Below are 22,461 nucleotides of genomic sequence, written 5' to 3' on the forward strand. Positions count from 1 at the left end.
TTATAGCTTAATTAATTACATAATTGCTGACACATGATTAGACAATCCAAGAGAAACGTTGCTGATACTTTACTGTCCCAAGTCGTTTTATTGAAAGTCGCCTGGAGTGCCGCACACTTTCATGTATTCATATATATATATATATATATTTTTTTTTTTTTTTAATGAAAAGCAATCGTATTAAAGCATGAAAATACAAGTCCACGACTGTGTCCACCAACGTTTCAGGGCATGGTATACCCTTTTGTCAAGGTGGCAGTCGAACCAGTGGAATACACATAAAAAGACACACATGTGTATGTATATAGAAGACATACATGTGTGTATATATATATATATATATATATAGACACACGTGTATATATATATCTATATAGAAGACATACGTGTGTGTGTGTGTGTGTGTGTGTGTGTGTGTGTGTGTGTGTGTGTATATATATATATATATATATCATCTCTTTATTGATACTTGCACTTTTTTACACATGTAAATTTGCAGCAGTTGTAGCTGCCAGTAGTAATATGATAAAATTTGCCATGACTTGGCTTGGATGTGTATATAAATGGTATTATACAGAGAGAGAGGGGGTGAGAAAAGTTTCAGACATTGAGAATGTCAGTTTGTGCTATGTACTGTGGATCTGCAGATCTGTCAGAGCTGTTTAGCTGCTCTCTGACAGATTGTCCTATTTATGTGTCATCAAGTGTACTTTTAACAAATTCGGGTCTTGTCTACAAGTAACCTAGAAGGGGAGCTGAAGTACAAGCAGGCGCCAAAGAAGGTTAAATATTATTAACAAATAAAGAAAGGCACATACTTTTAATGGAATGTGAGGAAGAGAAAGGGAGAGGAGGAGGGATGGAGGTGCTGGTAGGCTGGGCTGTTTAACTGTTCACTTTCCATTCATAGTACCTACCTCGAGACTATACTCGGTGATGAGATGTATCTACCACAGATGGCTTCAAAGGTATTGCCCTGGGGCTGAACCACTGAAATATAGACATCCACAAATTGTTATATGCTAATTTTATTAACTATTGCCCAATATGCTTTCTTGTTGATAGGTGAGTGCCACCAACCAATATTATGCCTCAAAATAACCATGCGGAAGGTGTTAGGCAGTGTTTAATGAGCATTTCAGCTACCCAGTTAATAGTTGACTGCATATTTCTTTAATACCCCTTTCAGTCAAAGTCGCCGCTCCACCTGTGTCCAGCCCATGATACTGAACACGCTTGGGCTTTGCATGTACTTACCCTTTCAGACTACTGCTGGGACCTGGGTTATTCCTGGTTCATTGCTGTTCACACAGGATGCTTGGCGATGATGTCATCTCCAAGTGCTCTTAAGCCTGCCACTCAGCCTTTTAGGCAAGCCAGTGTGACCCAGGTCGTGCATCCCGAGTCTGCCCCTAATCCACCACCCAAGGTGCAACCAGGGTTATTCCTGGATCCAAACCTGGCAAACAGTGGTAGCTGCTCAATCATTACAGAGATAATTATATAAGGTGCTAGAAAAGGGGAGGGGTCACAAAAAACAGCAGACAGAGAAGGGAAGGCTTTTTTGCCCCCCTCCTCCCCCCAGAACACTATTACCTGTAACTTAACTTGAACCTATCTGGTAATAGAATTTCAGAGATATTTGTTACATGTGTTTGATATGGATAAGCTGCTAAGCTGCGTCAAGGCTTCTCTGATGTCAGCAGTACTAATTAGCAGTACTAATACTACATAATAGTAGTGCCCACATAGAGCCATGTGATTTGTCTACAGTAAGGCCTCATGATAAAGGCTCATACAAAACCGCATCCAGACTGAGGGCTAGCTTACCTGAGAGTCACCCCTAAGATCTCCCATTAGCACTACAAGGACCAGCATGCCTTCCAAATGCTACCCCCATTCAATGCCTTCTCACACATACAGACAAACAGTGGTAGCTGCTCAATCATTGCAGAGATAATTATATAAATTGCTAGAAAAGGGGAGGGGTCACAACAAATAGCAGAAAGAGAAGGGGGGTGCTTACCCCCACCCGTTATCCCCCAGCACACTGACTATTACCTGTAACAATATTTTAACCTATCTGGTAATCGAATTTCAGAGATATTTGTTACACGCGTTTTCAAAGACATGGAGAAGCTGCTGAGTCGCATCAAGGCTTCTCTGATGTCAGCAGTCCTTATATTACATAATAGCAGTGCCCACATAGGGCCACGTGATTTGTCTACAGTAAGGCCTCATGATAAAAGCTAATACAAAACCGCATCCAGACTGAGGGCTAGCTTACCTGAGAGCCACCCCTAAGATCTCCCAAACCTGGATTGGCTGCAGTGTGACAGGCATGACCCAGGTCATGCCTTTCACACTGCGGCCGACCAAGCCCTAGGAATAACTTCTGTAGCAGATTTGGGACAGACCCTGGATGCACGACCTGGGTTGGGCCGGCTTGCCCCAGCAATAACCTAGGTTCTCTGCTTGGTGTGAAAGGGGTATAAAAAAAACCTGACCATGCCAGAGTGCTTTTCTCATCTCAGCCAATAAACACCTTTTCAGAAGTTATATATGTTCACATACATCTCACTATCAATATTTCCCTGTACATTTCTATTTTTATTATTTTTTTGCCTAGACAACTCCTTCTTTGTATTGAGATCCTTATAAGCAACTATGACAGTGAGATATGACTTTCTTGGAAGGAGTCTTGACACTGGGACAGAATTTATTTGAAAGTGCCTAATGGTAGCTTTGGATAAACTCTGTAGTTTGGTTGGTCCGTAGCCATGCGCTAAAAGTGTCTGTTCTGCTTGGCTTGCTACTTGGAGAATATTAATGCCTGTCTTTTAAAGGGAAAGGGAAAACCATACTAAAACCACTATATTCCGACATTTTGGGGGGGAAAAAAGTTGTCTTGCACATTTATGTTTTGCTGAACACAAACAGAATAGTAACATGAAAAAAATGCTTTGCTATTAAATAAATACTCTCTCTCTTCTGGATCTCTATGCATGCAGACATATAGGAGAGCTGTTGGTAAATTAAAGAGGCTTAATTATATTCAGGCTACTTTGGATCCTTTTTTGATATAGGAAAGAATTGTGGGAAAATTACAAATAAAAAGTTGGATAAACTAACTACAAGTCATTACTTGGAAGAATAATATTTATTACCAGGCGTTCTCAAATAAGAAGTTCTACCAAACATTGCTAAATTATGGAAGTCAATTATTTTTTAAAATAATTCTAAGCATATTGTGGACCATATCTTTATGAAAATACAGCCGTTTCAAATTAAACAAATTATTTATCATTCATAAATCACACCCTAAGAAAACACCCCTGAAGAAGTTGCTATAAGACGAAACGCGTTGGGTGAAAATACTTTATTGTTTGGAAAGGTTGAAAGTCATTTTTGTGTCTGTAATGAACAATAATACATTGTAAAAATGTTCATCAACTTCTTTTAATGGAAAAGAGAATTTAAAATTGTTTTTAGCAATAAAAAGAAACAAGTGTTTTAAAGCAAAAGGGTGTGTCTGTTAAGTCATCCTCTCTTCATCAGTAACCAAATACTAAATCACATTCTTGACTAAGTATAATTATATCGAACAATACTTCAATAAGTGCGCTCCACAGAGATATACTTATTTGGTTTATATATATATATATATATATATATATATATATATATAAAACAGACTTTAGATGTTTAATAGGCTATATTTTTTTATTAAGTTGGACATTCTATTCTTTTTTGCCATTTCACAGAGAAATGCACTGTTGAGCATAAAGGGCGATAAATAGATGTAATTCAAACATTATATTGTTTTGTGTAACAGAAGTGCTTTTATATGGGAATTTCGTTTAAAAAACTTTTAGCGCTCTATAGTAAAATAAATTTCAGAAAAAAAGAGAAGGGGATAACCTTTAACACTTTCTTGCATGAATTATAGTAACCTAATGCAAGATTTAAAAATATATATATATTAGTACTAGTCTTCAGGGCTTATAAAAAGTTAAAAACACAAAAAGTTTAAAGAAATTGTACACGTGTCTACTTAAGTGGACATCATGCATCTGCAACATAAAAAATTGACCGATTATCATAGAACAGTATTTTAACCATAAAAGTATTTGTTTTTCTTGCAAAAAAGTACAGTAAGGTAAAATAAAAAAAAGTCTGGTATGGTTCCAATTTGTTCTTATCATGTTGCTTATAACTTTTTCAGACAGAATCCGGGGCTTGTACCCAGCTTTTCCCTTGTTTTTGAATGACCCCTTTCACACTGAACCCAGGTAAGGTGGCTGGTCAAGGGGGATGCATGGTCTGTGTCTCACTACTCCGTTCAGCACCCCACTTGCCAGTAGCAATGCCCCGCACACTACCCATCTGCCAGCGCTGACAGAATGGCTCCAGTAATGTCAGGAAACAATGGTAGCCACAGTGTCAGAATGTTATAGTTTTAAAAGGAAAACTCAAAACAGCAATCAGTAAGTGCACTAGTAATAAAACTGTGCAAACAATGCTAAACAGGAACAGCACCGTGGGTATTGGTGCTCAGGATAAGGTCCGGTTCTAGACCCTGTGGTGCTCACGGTGAAAGTTTCCTTTGACACCCCCCCCCCCAATATTAAAAATGGGGACAGAGCATGCTGAAGGGCCATGGCAAAAATCAACCCTGCCCATCCGCACTCCACCAGCCTGTCACTGCACCTTAGTGTATTCCACTATAGGAACCTAGGATGTACTATAACTTCCACGCTACCGTGCTGCAGCAGGAGGTGTCTAGGGTAACTGCTACTGCCAGTGGAGTACAGGGAAACTGCTACCTCCCTGCAGCAAAAGGAGTCTTGGGCAGTCAGTAACACTAAAGCGCTGCAGCCACAGAATAAATCGCTACCACTCTTCTACTGCGCTGAAACAAGCTTTTGATTGTGGCCAGTTGATGCGCTGAAATGGGCGTGTAATAGCGGTCTGGTGAGAGACAAAATTATCTGAAGGGGTTCCAGCCGCTACTGCTGGTGGCAGTCATGACCAGACTGCGGTGACTGCAGCTGCGCCCAGAGGCCACAGCACTCCGGGCTGCTGCACTGCTTGTGGCGGTCATGACCAGATCGCGGTGACTTCAGCTGCGCCCAGAGGCCACAGCGCCTCGGGCTGCTGCACTGCTTGCCCGCCCCAGAACTGCCCCTGCTTGGGATATGCTAGTATGGTCAGCTAGTCTGACTGGGACTTACATAATATGGCATGTTGCAGACTGTAGGACAAAAAAGAGCAAGGCCACATAAGTGAAAATAATGCCCATAGCAATACAGCTGTTCCTGCTTCTACGCATTGCATGCTTTTATATCTGTGCCCCCTATAGCACAATGCTAATATGTTCTTTGTCTGCCAGATGTAGATCCACCACTCTGGTTCAGGGAGGTGGACGGCCCAGGCAGGTGCACTGACAGCTCTTACGGGCCCCTGTTACAGGGAGGGGGCATGGCCAATGCAGAGAGGTGTGGCCAGACTCCCTCCTTTGAAAATATTTAAAATGATAGCTTATGTACAGCCATGTGTGCCGCACAGGAGGATGTACATTACACAGGGAGAGAGGGGACTGCAGCAGCCGGGATGTAGTTCTGTAGTTATGTGACCGCCGGTCACAACACCTCCTCCTACATCCCGCCCCCTGAGAATCCCGACAGTCGGCACTCTATGGGTGGGTTTCTTCAGCCAATCAGGGAGTGCTACGTTGTAGCACTCTCCTGATCGGCTGTGTGCTCCTGTACTGAGTGACAGGCGGCACACGGCAGTGTTACAATGTAGCGCCTGTGCGCTCCATTGTAACCAATGGTGGGAACTTTCTGCCCTGCGGTTGACCTAAAGTGACGTCACCGCTGAGCAGAAAGTTCCCACCATTGGTTACAATGGAGCGCATAGGCGCTACATTGTAACACTGCCGTGTGCCGCCTGTCATACAGTACAGGAGCACACAGCCGATCAGGAGGGTGCTACAACGTGGCGCTACCTGATTGGCTGTAGAAACCCACTTAGACATCAGTCAGAGTGGGTTTCTGGCATTCGGGGAAAGGAGTCCCATGTGAAAACATGGGGCCCCTTTCAGTTCATGGCTCGGCTTTCCGTTTTGTTATTTTATGCAAGTACGTGGATTACAAATGGATGCCCCGAGGACCCTGGGACCCGCGATCTGGTGAGTAGAATTTATTCAACAGGTACCCCTTGGATTCTACTGGAGAAGAGGACCGACCTGCGTGTGAACATAAGGTAAGTATGTATGTATGTTTGTGTGCATGTATGTAATAAATCTTTACTTTCACGGTGTGTGTGTCTTGTCTTTTTTTGGGTATTTTTGTAGTAGTAGTACTACAGGTACCAGCGGGCCCGTTTTTCCGTTGCATGCTGTTACTTGTGGTTCTCCAAGTACCAGCATGCGGGGGAGGCTTGCTGGGCCTTGTAGTACTGCTACTAAAAACAATATCTTTTCATTATCACAAAAGGCTATCAGCCTCCCCATCCGCAGCCCATTGGATGGGGGGGGGACAGCCTCGGGCTTCACCCCTGGCCCTTGGGTGGCTGGGGGGGGGGACCCCTTGATTGAAGGGGTCCCCACTCCCCCAGGGTACCCCGGCCAGGGGTGACTAGTTGGATTTTTGATGCCACGGCCGCAGGGCACTATATCAAAGTGACCCCCGGCTGTGGCATTATCTGTCCAGCTAGTGGAGCCCGGTGCTGGTTTTAAAAATACGGGGGACCCCTACTCTTTTTGTCCCCCGTATTTTTGGAACCAGGACCAGGCGCAGAGCCCGATGCTGGTTGCTTAAATATGGGGGAACCCCTGTCAATTTTTCCCCCATATTTCTGCAACCAGGATCGGCTCAAAGAGCCCGAGGCTGGTTATGCTTAGGAGGGGGGACCCCACGCAATTTTTTAAAATAAAATAACAACTTTCCCACCCCTTCCCACTGATATACATGCACGGATCTCATGGATCCCTGCATGCCTATCCAATCACGGAAAAAAAAAGCAGGTCTGTTTTTTTTTAGCACTTTTTTACGAGTTGTAATTTTTCACGGCAGTGTTTTTTTTTTTTTTTGCTTTGCACTTCTTAGTAAATTACCGAGATTCATACTTAAAAAGCCGCGTTTTGACCGATGGTGTATTCATTCGTAATTTTTTTCTTGGACTTGCAAAAAATTACAAATGCCCTCATCACTGCCGTGATTATTGCTTAGTAAATTACCGAGATGACACTTTGATGAAAAAACGGCATCTCGGTCAAAATCGGGAGCTTAGTAAATTTACCCCAATGTCCCTTACACATATGCCGCACATTATTAATGCCCTTATACACATAATGACACACATAGTGCCCCCTACACATTTGCTGCACATTATTAGTGCCCCTATACACATAATGACACACATACAGTACCCTGTGTACCCTGTTACACATATGCCGCACATTATTAATGCCCTTATGCACATAATGACACACATAGTGGCCCCTTTACACATATGTTGCACATTATTAATGCATTTTTACATGACACACATAATGCTCCTTACACATATTCAGAACACTACTGCACAACTAACCCACTCACATGCACACAGCACTCACACTTCCATTAACACTGTGACCTCTGCCTCTGCTTGGATACAGATGTGTCCTCACAAATCTTGCCTCAATGCTAACGTTGGGCAATTTTTTTTTATGAAAATGCATCTTATTTGCATTGCTATGTGGCTAGGATGCACACTTCTTCTAATTAAAATGATATGCAGCATGCCTATATACTGTGTGAGACTGTGGCTGTATCTGCATATGAAATGCTACATACAGAATATAGGCATGCCGCATATCATTTTAATCAGCATAAGCTGATGATGCCCATAGGCATATCAAATGCCCTAGGCAATTGCCTAGTTTGCCTATGCCTATGGCCGGCTCTGCTCCTGAATCACTTTACTACACTGGAGGTCACAGGAGCAGCAGGGAGCCCCGATGGCTAGCAGCCCGCACTGGAGCACTGATAACCCGTCCCTGGGTAGGGGAGTATGACTTTTTTTTTTTACTTTACATTTTTTCTTACTTTACTTTTTCTTTATTACACAGTGATCAGCTTGTGTGTCCATCGGAAGTACAGAAGTATACAATCCACACTGAGACCAGCTGAAGCTGGCGTAATTATCACAGGGCTCACTGCTGTGTTTTTTACATTCTTTTTTTTTATTTTTATTTTAAATTTGTCCAGATCGCATTTCCCATTATAAGTATGGGAAATGCGATGTGGGTTACTAGAAAAAAAAGTGACTTAAAAGGGTTGGAGTAGTTTTTCATGAAAACTGCTCCAAAAGCCCTTTAATACATTTGAGGGATACTAAAATAACGTGAAAAGGGTGTAAAACCACCCCTTATTTTCACATTATTGAAGTTAAAAAAAAGTTAATAAATATGCCCTTTAAAAGCAGCTTTCCACTTTAGTGACCTCTATGCATGAAAGCGTTAAGCGTTGAATATATAGTTTATATGGTTACAGCTGTTGCTGAAACTAATGATGAAGGAAAGAGATATAGAAGAGCAGCCCATAAACTTGGAAAGCTGTTGTCAATGGCAACATATTTATTACACATCACAGTAAACCAATAATAAATGATAAAAACAAGGATGTGTGAATTGCTATTGTTAAAAGTCAGTTGTAAACACCAGTAATAGGGTAAATTTACTAAGCAAAATGTTTGCTGTTTATTGCAACCTGCTTGACATACAGCGGATTTCAGTCTAAATAAAGATTATTTACAAAGCATCAGTGTCCTAAGCCAATTCAAATCCGACAGTATATCAGCACATGCATCGTGCTGTGTGTACGGGCGGTCTGTGTACACTTGCTGCAGAATTCACCGGTGACTGACATCACAACTAGGTGGGCACATGAAAATGCCTGCACAGTTGTGACGTCAGGCACAACACATTGTGCTGACGATCAGTAAGTGTGTATGCACTTGCCAATTGTTAGATAGGTCGGTGGATCGGCAAAATGGCCAACCCATCGGCCAGGTGTGTACCCAGTTTTACTCTGAAGTTCTATGAAGCAAATTAATCAAACCTTCTAAAGAGTGGGGAAAAGGACAGGTGCAGAAGTTGCCCATAACAACCATTCTAGCTAGCATTTATCAAGTATGTTCTTTAAAACGACAGGTAGAATCTGATTGGTTGCTATGGGCAACTTCACTTCTCACTCTTTAGAAGGTTTGATACATCTCCCCAGTGTTCCAGGCAGGAGGCAATAGGTCTTCCTTCTTCCTGCAATGACTTTTACGCATTGTCAGAAATAGCTACTGGATATCAGCATATACTTATATGGTATGAGATTCTGCCGCCTGTGATGCCGAATGTCAGGATCCCAACATCGTCATCCTGAGCGGTGGAATGCCGGCAGGAGGCGAGTGCAAAGAAGCACCTTGCTGGCTTGCTGCGCTCATCACGCTGCGGGCTAGGTGGCGAGCTATGCTTGCCACAGGTTCTATTTCCCCTCTATGGGTGTTGTGGACACCCACAGATGGGGAATCACCTACCTCGCCGGTATACCAGTGGTGGTATGGTGGCCCTGTTAGGATCCTGGCATCAGTATAGTGACAGCCGGGATCCGGACTATCGGTATGCTGACCACATACCACTAATATAGTATGCCGGATTTGAAGTGACATGTGACCCCTTACCACTACTGTATGTGCAATCAGGCAAAAAGTTCAGGCAGAGTGATGTCATGGGCACAGTTCCCAACTTATGCAGTGAGCAGATGAATAGAGTCAGTATAAGCTGCAACTAGTAAATGTGCCTTAATGTTTACTTTTACTTATTTGTAAAATTGTTTGGCTGTATTATTATTAGTCCAGTCTTCATTTTGCACTGTGCATATAATGACTTGTATTTGAAGTGTGTCCTACAGTTTGAAACCCAACACTTTCACATTGCATCCTAAGGCACTCTCTTTCACGCCTGTAAAGTCTGATTATCCACAGCTCTGCACATACATGTTCATGGGGATGAATTAATATCAATGTGTTTTTGGTGAACTCCAAGTACAGAACCGTGTTGACTGATAACATCAAATATTAGAAAATCCTCCATGCCTTTGGCTACATTTCTTGACGTGAAGTTTTTATCATTTGAATGTGACATGTAAAACTATTCTAAAGACATATTTTTTACTGAACTTTACTCTGAAATTAAAGGAAATATATATATCTCTTAAATAAGCAAATTACACACATATATATTTATTATTGTTAGAGATGAGCGGGTTCGGTTCGTCGAGATCCGAACCCCCCCGAACTTCACGTGTTTTTCATGGGTCCGAGGCAGCCTCGGATCTTCCCGCCTTGCTCGGTTAACCCGAACGAGGCGGAACGTCATCATCCCGCTGTCGGATTCTCGTGAGATTCATATTCCATATAAAGAGCCGCGCGTCGCTGCCGTTTTAACTCGTGCATTGGAGATTAAGCGGAGAGGACATGGCTACATTCTCTGCCTGAAAAGCTCAATATCTGTGCTCTGTGTGCTGAAAATATCTGTGCTCAGTGTGCTGCATTGTGGTGACCACCAGTATATTATAGTAGTACAGTACAGTAGGCCATTGCTGTATCTTGCCGCTCTGTGTCAGACTCCGTTCTAGACTGTATCCTGATGATCAGTGCTCAATATCTGCTGCATTGTTGTGTTACCAGTATACTATATAGTAGTACAGTGCAGCATTTTGGTGACCACCAGTATATATATATATATATTTATATATATATATAATAGTACAGTACAGTAGGCCATTGCTGTATCTTGCAGCTCCGTGTCACTTCAAGTTTCCATATCTGTGCTGCATTGTTGGGAGCAGTATAGTAGTACAGTGCAGCATTTTGGTGACCACCAGTATATATATAGTAGTACAGTACAGTAGGCCATTGCTGTATCTTGCAGCTCTGTGTCACTTCAAGTATCCATATCTGTGCTGCATTGTTTGTAAGCAGTATAGTAGTACAGTGCAGCATTTTGGTGACCACCAGTATACATATAGTAGTACAGTACAGTACAGTAGGCCATTGTTGTATCTTGCAGTTCCGTGTCACCTCAAGTATCCATATCTGTGCTGCATTGTTGTGAGCAGTATAGTAGTACAGTGCAGCATTTTGGTGACCACCAGTATATATATAGTAGTACAGTACAGTAGGCCATTGCTGTATCTTGCAGCTCTGTGTCACTTCAAGTATCCATATCTGTGCTCCATTGTTTGTGAGCAGTATAGTAGTACAGTGCAGCATTTTGGTGACCACCAGTATATATATAGTAGTACAGTACAGTACGCCATTGCTGTATCTTGCAGCTCCGTGTCACTTCAAGTATCCATATCTGTGCTGCATTGTTTGTGAGCAGTATATTAGTACAGTGCAGCATTTTGGTGACCACCAGTATATAGTAGTACAGTACAGTAGGCCATTGCTGTATCTTGCAGCTCCATGTCACTTCAAGTATCCATATCTGTGCTGCATTGTTGTGAGCAGTATATAGTAGTACAGTGCAGCATTTTGGTGACCACCAGTATATATAGTAGTACAGTACAGTAGGCCATTGCTGTATCTTGCAGCTCCGTGTCACTTCAAGTATCCATATCTGTGCTGCATTGTTGTGAGCAGTATATAGTAGTACAGTGCAGCATTTTGGTGACCACCAGTATATATATAGTAGTACAGTACAGTAGGCCATTGCTGTATCTTGCAGCTCCGTGTCACTTCAAGTATCCATATCTGTGCTGCATTGTTTGTGAGCAGTATATTAGTACAGTGCAGCATTTTGGTGACCACCAGTATATAGTAGTACAGTACAGTAGGCCATTGCTGTATCTTGCAGCTCCATGTCACTTCAAGTATCCATATCTGTGCTGCATTGTTGTGAGCAGTATATAGTAGTACAGTGCAGCATTTTGGTGACCACCAGTATATATAGTAGTACAGTACAGTAGGCCATTGCTGTACCTTGCAGCTCCGTGTCACTTCAAGTATCCATATCTGTGCTTCATTGTTTGTGAGCAGTATAGTAGTACAGTGCAGCATTTTGGTGACCACCAGTATATATATAGTAGTACAGTACAGTAGGCCATTGCTGTATCTTGCAGCTCCGTGTCACTTCAAGTATCCATATCTGTACTGCATTGTTTGTGAGCAGTATAGTAGTACAATGCAGCATTTTGGTGACCACCAGTATATATAGTAGTACAGTACAGTAGGCCATTGCTGTATCTTGCAGCTCCGTGTCACTTCAAGTATCCATATCTGTGCTGCATTGTTGTGAGCAGTATATAGTAGTACAGTGCAGCATTTTGGTGACCACCAGTATATATAGTAGTACAGTACAGTAGGCCATTGCTGTATCTTGCTGCTCTGTGTCACTTCTAGTATCCTGATCAGTGCTTAATATCTGTGCTCAGTGTCAGTGCTGCATTGTGACCAGTATACTACAATACAATAGGCCAGTGCTGTTCTCGCTGCTCAGTGTCAGTTCTCCGTAGTATCATCAGTGCTCAGTAAAATCAGTGCTCAGTATAATCAGTGCTCAGTATAATCAGTGATCAGTATAATCAGTGCTCAGTAAAATCAGTGCTCAGTAAAATCAGTGCTCAGTATAATCAGTGCTCAGTATAATCAGTGATCAGTATAATCAGTTCTTAGTATCTTCAGTGCGCTGTTAGACGTGCGCCCGTTTTCCACCATTAGTGCATTGGGATTTAGACAATTGATGAAGTTATTGTGTCCCTGGTACAAAATCCCATCTAGATTCCACTTCACTAGGCAGGCGATAGCGAGATTTTACCAATTAATATCAGTGATTTATAATTAATTATTCATTACAGTGATCTTGCCAAATGATTCCAGTGATTTTGTCATTTTCTTCCAGTGATTTGGACCAATAATACCATTGATTAGAATGAAAAATTCCAGTGATTTTGTAATTTTCTTCCAGTGATTTGGACCAATAATACCATTGATTAGAACGAATAATTCCTGTGATTTTGTCATTTTCTTCAAGTGATTTGGACCAATAATACCATTGATTAGAACGAATAATTCCTGTCAGAGGTGTTTGTGTCGCTTAGCTTAGCCGTCCTGCGACCACAGTGCACCTCTTTTTCTCTTTTCTTTGCATCATGTACTGTTTGGGGCTAATTTTTTTAAGTGCCATCCTGTCTGCCACTGCAGTGCCACTCCTAGATGGGCCAGGTGTTTGTGCTGCCCTCTTGGGTCGCTTAGCTTAGTCATCCAGCGACCTCTGTGCAAATTTTAGGACTAAAAATAATATTGTGAGGTGTGAGGTGTTCAGAATAGACTGGAAATGAGTGGAAATTATGGTTATTGAGGTTATTAATACTATAGGATCAAAATTACCCCTAAATTCTATATTTAAGCTGTTTTTGAGTTTTTTTAAAAAAACAACACCCAAATCCAAAACACACCCGAATCCGACAAAAAATTTTCAGGGAGGTTTTGCCAAAACGCGTTCGAATCCAAAACACGGCCGCGGAGCCGAATCTAAAACCAAAACCCGAACAAAATTCCGGTGCACATCTCTAATTATTGTGTATGTGTATATATATGTATTGTAGCAATAGGAACAGTGGGGGGGATCAGTATGATGTCCCGGCTGTGGGCATCCCAACGGTCAGGAGACCAACCCCGGGATCCCAAGATACCAGCGGCAAGTGCAGAGTGTCCCCTTGAGTGCTCGCTGTGTTCACCGCGCTTCGGGATTATATTCCCCGTCGAATAGTGGCGGGGACAACCACCTCAGTTGGGATTCTGACCGCCGGTATTTTACCGGGGGTGTCAGGATGCCAGCATCGGTATCCTGACAGACGGGATCCTGACAGCCTGTAAAGTGACTGCCACCTCAGTGGACGGTCTTCAGTAGCAGTCGCATCTCAGTTATGAGATTGACAGGCGGAGGCATTTGCAGGGTGGTCATGGGCCGTGATGCTGCATTGCAGGGGTGGTGACGCGGCATGGGGTGGACTAGGTGTGTGAAATGGAGGCGGATTCAGGGCAGCTGTGTGATGTCACTGTGGGGCAGATTTATTAGGCCTGGAGAAGTGATAAATTGGAATGTGATAAAGTACCAGCCAATCTGCTCCTGTTATGTTACAGGCTGGGTTTGAAAAATGACAGGAGCTGATTGGCTGGTTCTTTATCACCTTCCACTTTGTCACTTCTCCAGGTTTAATAAATCTGCCCCTGTGTCTGCCTTCGCCTGCCTTTCCAGCCTGACTGCGGAGGAAGGGGGGCATCCACAGATCAGCAATGCATTCGCAATTGAATTGAGATTGCATCGCTGCCGGCCATTTAAATGCTGGGCAGCCTTGCCCTGTGCTGGCTGGCCTCCAGCATGCAATTTTTTTCATTAGCAGGTTTGCAGTCTTAGTAAAACTGTTAATGAAGCTGAAATGAGAATCACGGTAAAAATAAAGTGTATCTTACCTGTTTTTTTACTTTGGTGTGTTTTTCAAGCAGTCTGGCACAGCTGAAGGCATGTGACTGATCAAAACAGAGTGGCTGTAAGTAGCTCCCTTTTATAAGCAAGGTGGAAGTGTTGTTTTCCTGTCAGTCTTGGAGGTGGAGGAGTCGTCTAGGGTATATAAGATCTGTCTAGGCCATTTGTCTGTATGACTGATGAAGGAAAAGCTTGCCGGTGACTAGGGAGTAGGTCTCTTTTAGTGAGTGACAGGATTGTAAACATTTAGTCTGTAATGGTTACTGGTCTGCGGTTATTCTGAGTTATTCAGAGTCAGTGTGTGCTTCCACTACACAGTTTTTTTTGTCACAGTATGTATATGTAAACATACACGTGCATATACAAAATGCACGCATACAAAACGTATGCTGAATACTTTTTTTCCAACAGCTGTATGTGCATAAAATGGTTTAAACAAAATGGGTTAGTTTTTAAATGAGATATGTTTTACTGCTTGGTTTACTGTACAGGATGTTTATATTAGAGATGAGCGCCTGAAATTTTTCGGGTTTTGTGTTTTGGTTTTGGGTTCGGTTCCGCGGCCGTGTTTTGGGTTCGACCGCGTTTTGGCAAAACCTCACCGAATTTTTTTTGTCGGATTCGGGTGTGTTTTGGATTCGGGTGTTTTTTTCAAAAAACCCTAAAAAACAGCTTAAATCATAGAATTTGGGGGTCATTTTGATCCCATATTATTATTAACCTCAAAAACCATAATTTCCACTCATTTTCAGTCTATTCTGAATACCTCACACCTCACAATATTATTTTTAGTCCTAAAATTTGCACCAAGGTCGCTGGATGACTAAGCTAAGCGACACTAGTGGCCGACACAAACACCTGGCCCATCTAGGAGTGGCACTGCAGTGTCACGCAGGATGTCCCTTCCAAAAAACCCTCCCCAATCAGCACATGACGCAAAGAAAAAAAGAGGCGCAATGAGGTAGCTGACTGTGTGAGTAAGATTAGCGACCCTAGTGGCCGACACAAACACCGGGCCCATTTAGGAGTGGCACTGCAGTGTCACGCAGGATGTCCCTTCCAAAAAACCCTCCCCAATCAGCACATGACGCAAAGAAAAAAAGAGGCGCAATGAGGTAGCTGACTGTGTGAGTAAGATTAGCGACCCTAGTGGCCGACACAAACACCGGGCCCATTTAGGAGTGGCACTGCAGTGTCACGCAGGATGTCCCTTCCAAAAAACCCTCCCCAATCAGCACATGACGCAAAGAAAAAAAGAGGCGCAATGAGGTAGCTGACTGTGTGAGTAAGATTAGCGACCCTAGTGGCCGACACAAACACCGGGCCCATTTAGGAGTGGCACTGCAGTGTCACGCAGGATGTCCCTTCCAAAAAACCCTCCCCAATCAGCACATGACGCAAAGAAAAAAAGAGGCGCAATGAGGTAGCTGACTGTGTGAGTAAGATTAGCGACCCTAGTGGCCGACACAAACACCGGGCCCATTTAGGAGTGGCACTGCAGTGTCACGCAGGATGTCCCTTCCAAAAAACCCTCCCCAATCAGCACATGACGCAAAGAAAAAAAGAGGCGCAATGAGGTAGCTGACTGTGTGAGTAAGATTAGCGACCCTAGTGGCCGACACAAACACCGGGCCCATTTAGGAGTGGCACTGCAGTGTCACGCAGGATGTCCCTTCCAAAAAACCCTCCCCAATCAGCACATGACGCAAAGAAAAAAAGAGGCGCAATGAGGTAGCTGACTGTGTGAGTAAGATTAGCGACCCTAGTGGCCGACACAAACACCGGGCCCATTTAGGAGTGGCACTGCAGTGTCACGCAGGATGTCCCTTCCAAAAAACCCTCCCCAATCAGCACATGACGCAAAGAAAAAAAGAGGCGCAATGAGGTAGCTGACTGTGTGAGTAAGATTAGCGACCCTAGTGGCCGACACAAACACCGGGCCCATTTAGGAGTGGCACTGCAGTGTCACGCAGGATGTCCCTTCCAAAAAACCCTCCCCAATCAGCACATGACGCAAAGAAAAAAAGAGGCGCAATGAGGTAGCTGACTGTGTGAGTAAGATTAGCGACCCTAGTGGCCGACACAAACACCGGGCCCATTTAGGAGTGGCACTGCAGTGTCACGCAGGATGTCCCTTCCAAAAAACCCTCCCCAAACAGCACATGACGCAAAGAAAAAGAAAAGAAAAAAGAGGTGCAAGATGGAATTGTCCTTGGGCCCTCCCACCCACCCTTATGTTGTATAAACAAAACAGGACATGCACACTTTAACCAACCCATCATTTCAGTGACAGGGTCTGCCACACGACTGTGACTGATATGACGGGTTGGTTTGGACCCCCCCCAAAAAAGAAGCAATTAATCTCTCCTTGCACAAACTGGCTCTACAGAGGCAAGATGTCCACCTCATCATCACCCTCCGATATATCACCGTGTACATCCCCCTCCTCACAGATTATCAATTCGTCCCCACTGGAATCCACCATCTCAGCTCCCTGTGTACTTTGTGGAAGCAATTGCTGCTGGTCAATGTCTCCGCGGAGGAATTGATTATAATTCATTTTAATGAACATCATCTTCTCCACATTTTCTGGATGTAACCTCGTACGCCGATTGCTGACAAGGTGAGCGGCGGCACTAAACACTCTTTCGGAGTACACACTTGTGGGAGGGCAACTTAGGTAGAATAAAGCCAGTTTGTGCAATGGCCTCCAAATTGCCTCTTTTTCCTGCCAGTATAAGTATGGACTGTGTGACGTGCCTACTTGGATGCGGTCACTCATATAATCCTCCACCATTCTTTCAATGGTGAGAGAATCATATGCAGTGACAGTAGACGACATGTCCGTAATCGTTGTCAGGTCCTTCAGTCCGGACCAGATGTCAGCATCAGCAGTCGCTCCAGACTGCCCTGCATCACCGCCAGCGGGTGGGCTCGGAATTCTGAGCCTTTTCCTCGCACCCCCAGTTGCGGGAGAATGTGAAGGAGGAGATGTTGACAGGCCGCGTTCCGCTTGACTTGACAATTTTCTCACCAGCAGGTCTTTCAACCCCAGCAGACTTGTGTCTGCCGGAAAGAGAGATCCAAGGTAGGCTTTAAATCTAGGATCGAGCACGGTGGCCAAAATGTAGTGCTCTGATTTCAACAGATTGACCACCCGTGAATCCTTGTTAAGCGAATTAAGGGCTCCATCCACAAGTCCCACATGCCTAGCGGAATCGCTCCGTGTTAGCTCCTCCTTCAATGTCTCCAGCTTCTTCTGCAAAAGCCTGATGAGGGGAATGACCTGACTCAGGCTGGCAGTGTCTGAACTGACTTCACGTGTGGCAAGTTCAAAGGGCATCAGAACCTTGCACAACGTTGAAATCATTCTCCACTGCGCTTGAGACAGGTGCATTCCACCTCCTATATCGTGCTCAATTGTATAGGCTTGAATGGCCTTTTGCTGCTCCTCCAACCTCTGAAGCATATAGAGGGTTGAATTCCACCTCGTTACCACTTCTTGCTTCAGATGATGGCAGGGCAGGTTCAGTAGTTTTTGGTGGTGCTCCAGTCTTCTGTACGTGGTGCCTGTACGCCGAAAGTGTCCCGCAATTTTTCTGGCCACCGACAGCATCTCTTGCACGCCCCTGTCGTTTTTTAAATAATTCTGCACCACCAAATTCAAGGTATGTGCAAAACATGGGACGTGCTGGAATTTGCCCATATTTAATGCACACACAATATTGCTGGCGTTGTCCGATGCCACAAATCCACAGGAGAGTCCAATTGGGGTAAGCCATTCCGCGATGATCTTCCTCAGTTGCCGTAAGAGGTTTTCAGCTGTGTGCGTATTCTGGAAACCGGTGATACAAAGCGTAGCCTGCCTAGGAAAGAGTTGGCGTTTGCGAGATGCTGCTACTGGTGCCGCCGCTGCTGTTCTTGCGGCGGGAGTCCATACATCTACCCAGTGGGCTGTCACAGTCATATAGTCCTGACCCTGCCCTGCTCCACTTGTCCACATGTCCGTGGTTAAGTGGACATTGGGTACAACTGCATTTTTTAGGACACTGGTGAGTCTTTTTCTGAGGTCTGTGTACATTTTCGGTATCGCCTGCCTAGAGAAGTGGAACCTAGATGGTATTTGGTAACGGGGGCACACTTCCTCAATAAATTGTCTAGTTCCCTGTGAACTAACGGCGGATACCGGACGCACGTCTAACACCAACATAGTTGTCAAGGCCTCAGTTATCCGCTTTGCAGCAGGATGACTGCTGTGATATTTCATCTTCCTCGCAAAGGACTGTTGAACAGTCAATTGCTTACTGGAAGTAGTACAAGTGGGCTTACGACTTCCCCTCTGGGATGACCATCGACTCCCAGCAGCAACAACAGCAGCGCCAGCAGCAGTAGGCGTTACACGCAAGGATGCATCGGAGGAATCCCAGGCAGGAGAGGACTCATCAGAATTGCCAGTGACATGGCCTGCAGGACTATTGGCATTCCTGGGGAAGGAGGAAATTGACACTGAGGGAGTTGGTGGGGTGGTTTGCGTGAGCTTGGTTACAAGAGGAAGGGATTTACTGGTCAGTGGACTGCTTCCGCTGTCACCCAAAGTTTTTGAACTTGTCACTGACTTATTATGAATGCGCTGCAGGTGACGTATAAGGGAGGATGTTCCGAGGTGGTTAACGTCCTTACCCCTACTTATTACAGCTTGACAAAGGGAACACACGGCTTGAGACCTGTTGTCCGCATTTCTGTTGAAATAGTTCCACACCGAAGAGCTGATTTTTTTGGTATTTTCACCAGGCATGTCAACGGCCATATTCCTCCCACGGACAACAGGTGTCTCCCCGGGTGCCTGACTTAAACAAACCACCTCACCATCGGAATCCTCCTGGTCAATTTCCTCCCCAGCGCCAGCAACACCCATATCCTCCTCATCCTGGTGTACTTCAACACTGACATCTTCAATCTGACTATCAGGAACTGGACTGCGGGTGCTCCTTCCAGCACTTGCAGGGGGCGTGCAAATGGTGGAAGGCGCATGCTCTTCACGTCCAGTGTTGGGAAGGTCAGGCATCGCAACCGACACAATTGGACTCTCCTTGTGGATTTGGGATTTCGAAGAATGCACAGTTCTTTGCGGTGCTACTGCTTTTGCCAGCTTGAGTCTTTTCATTTTTCTAGCGAGAGGCTGAGTGCCTCCATCCTCATGTGAAGCTGAACCACTAGCCATGAACATAGGCCAGGGCCTCAGCCGTTCCTTGCCACTCCGCGTGGTAAATGGCATATTGGCAAGTTTACGCTTCTCCTCCGACAATTTTATTTTAGGTTTTGGAGTCCTTTTTTTACTGATATTTGGTGTTTTGGATTTGACATGCTCTGTACTATGACATTGGGCATCGGCCTTGGCAGACGACGTTGCTGGCATTTCATCGTCTCGGCCATGACTAGTGGCAGCAGCTTCAGCACGAGGTGGAAGTGGATCTTGATCTTTCCCTAATTTTGGAACCTCAACATTTTTGTTCTCCATATTTTAATAGGCACAACTAAAAGGCACCTCAGGGAAACAATGGAGATGGATGGATACTAGTATACAATTATGGACGGACTGCCGAGTGCCGACACAGAGGTAGCTACAGCCGTGAACTACCGTACTGTGTCTGCTGCTAATATAGACTGGTTGATAAAGAGATGTCGTAGTATGTATGTATAAAGAAGAAAGAAAAAAAAACCACGGTTAGGTGGTATACAATTATGGACGGACTGCCGAGTGCCGACACAGAGGTAGCCACAGCCGTGAACTACCGTACTGTACTGTGTCTGCTGCTAATATAGACTGGTTGATAAAGAGATGTCGTAGTATGTATGTATGAAGAAGAAAGAAAAAAAAACCACGGTTAGGTGGTATACAATTATGGACGGACTGCCGAGTGCCGACACAGAGGTAGCCACAGCCGTGAACTACCGTACTGTACTGTGTCTGCTGCTAATATAGACTGGTTGATAAAGAGATGTCGTAGTATGTATGTATGAAGAAGAATGAAAAAAAAACCACGGTTAGGTGGTATACAATTATGGACGGACTGCCGAGTGCCGACACAGAGGTAGCTACAGCCGTGAACTACCGTACTGTGTCTGCTGCTAATATAGACTGGTTGATAAAGAGATGTCGTAGTATGTATGTATGAAGAAGAAAGAAAAAAAAACCACGGTTAGGTGGTATACAATTATGGACGGACTGCCGAGTGCCGACACAGAGGTAGCCACAGCCGTGAACTACCGTACTGTACTGTGTCTGCTGCTAATATAGACTGGTTGATAAAGAGATGTCGTAGTATGTATGTATGAAGAAGAAAGAAAAAAAAACCACGGTTAGGTGGTATACAATTATGGACGGACTGCCGAGTGCCGACACAGAGGTAGCCACAGCCATGAACTACCGTACTGTACTGTGTCTGCTGCTAATATAGACTGGTTGATAAAGAGATGTCATAGTATGTATGTATAAAGAAGAAAGAAAAAAAAACCACGGTTAGGTGGTATACAATTATGGACGGACTGCCGAGTGCCGACACAGAGGTAGCCACAGCCGTGAACTACCGTACTGTACTGTGTCTGCTGCTAATATAGACTGGTTGATAAAGAGATGTCGTAGTATGTATGTATGAAGAAGAAAGAAAAAAAAACCACGGTTAGGTGGTATACAATTATGGACGGACTGCCGAGTGCCGACACAGAGGTAGCTACAGCCGTGAACTACCATACTGTGTCTGCTGCTAATATAGACTGGTTGATAAAGAGATGTCGTAGTATGTATGTATGAAGAAGAAAGAAAAAAAAACCACGGTTAGGTGGTATACAATTATGGACGGACTGCCGAGTGCCGACACAGTGGTAGCCACAGCCGTGAACTACCGTACTGTACTGTGTCTGCTGCTAATATAGACTGGTTGATAAAGAGATGTCGTAGTATGTATGTATGAAGAAGAAAGAAAAAAAAACCTCGGTTAGGTGGTATACAATTATGGACGGACTGCCGAGTGCCGACACAGAGGTAGCCACAGCCGTGAACTACCGTACTGTACTGTGTCTGCTGCTAATATAGACTGGTTGATAAAGAGATGTCGTAGTATGTATGTATGAAGAAGAAAGAAAAAAAAACCACGGTTAGGTGGTATACAATTATGGACGGACTGCCGAGTGCCGACACAGAGGTAGCCACAGCCGTGAACTACCGTACTGTACTGTGTCTGCTGCTAATATAGACTGGTTGATAAAGAGATGTAGTAGTATGTATGTATAAAGAAGAAAGAAAAAAAAACCACGGGTAGTTGGTATACAATTATGGATGGACTGCCGAGTGCCGACACAGAGGTAGCTACAGCCGTGAACTACCGTACTGTGTCTGCTGCGACTGGATGATAAATAATGATATAAAAAATATATATATATATCACTACTGCAGCCGGACAGGTATATATATTATATAATGACGGACCTGCTGGACACTGTCTGTCAGCAGAATGAGTTTTTTATAGAATAAAAAAAAAAACACCACACAAGTGAAGTCACACGACGAGTGTTTAACTTTTTCAGGCAATCACAATATAGTATACTACTAACTATACTGGTGGTCAGTGTGGTCAGGTCACTGGTCAGTCACACTGGCAGTGGCACTCCTGCAGCAAAAGTGTGCACTGTTTAATTTTAATATAATATGTACTCCTGGCTCCTGCTATAACCTATAACTGGCACTGCAGTGCTCCCCAGTCTCCCCCACAATTATAAGCTGTGTGAGCTGAGCACAGTCAGATATATAATATATATATACATAGATGATGCAGCACACTGGGCTGAGCAGTGCACACAGATATGGTATGTGACTGTCTTGTACTCCTGGCTCCTGCTATAACCTATAACTGGCACTGCAGTGCTCCCCA

This window comes from Pseudophryne corroboree, chromosome 10 (genome assembly GCF_028390025.1).
Source record: "Pseudophryne corroboree isolate aPseCor3 chromosome 10, aPseCor3.hap2, whole genome shotgun sequence".
Taxonomy (NCBI): domain Eukaryota; kingdom Metazoa; phylum Chordata; class Amphibia; order Anura; family Myobatrachidae; genus Pseudophryne; species Pseudophryne corroboree.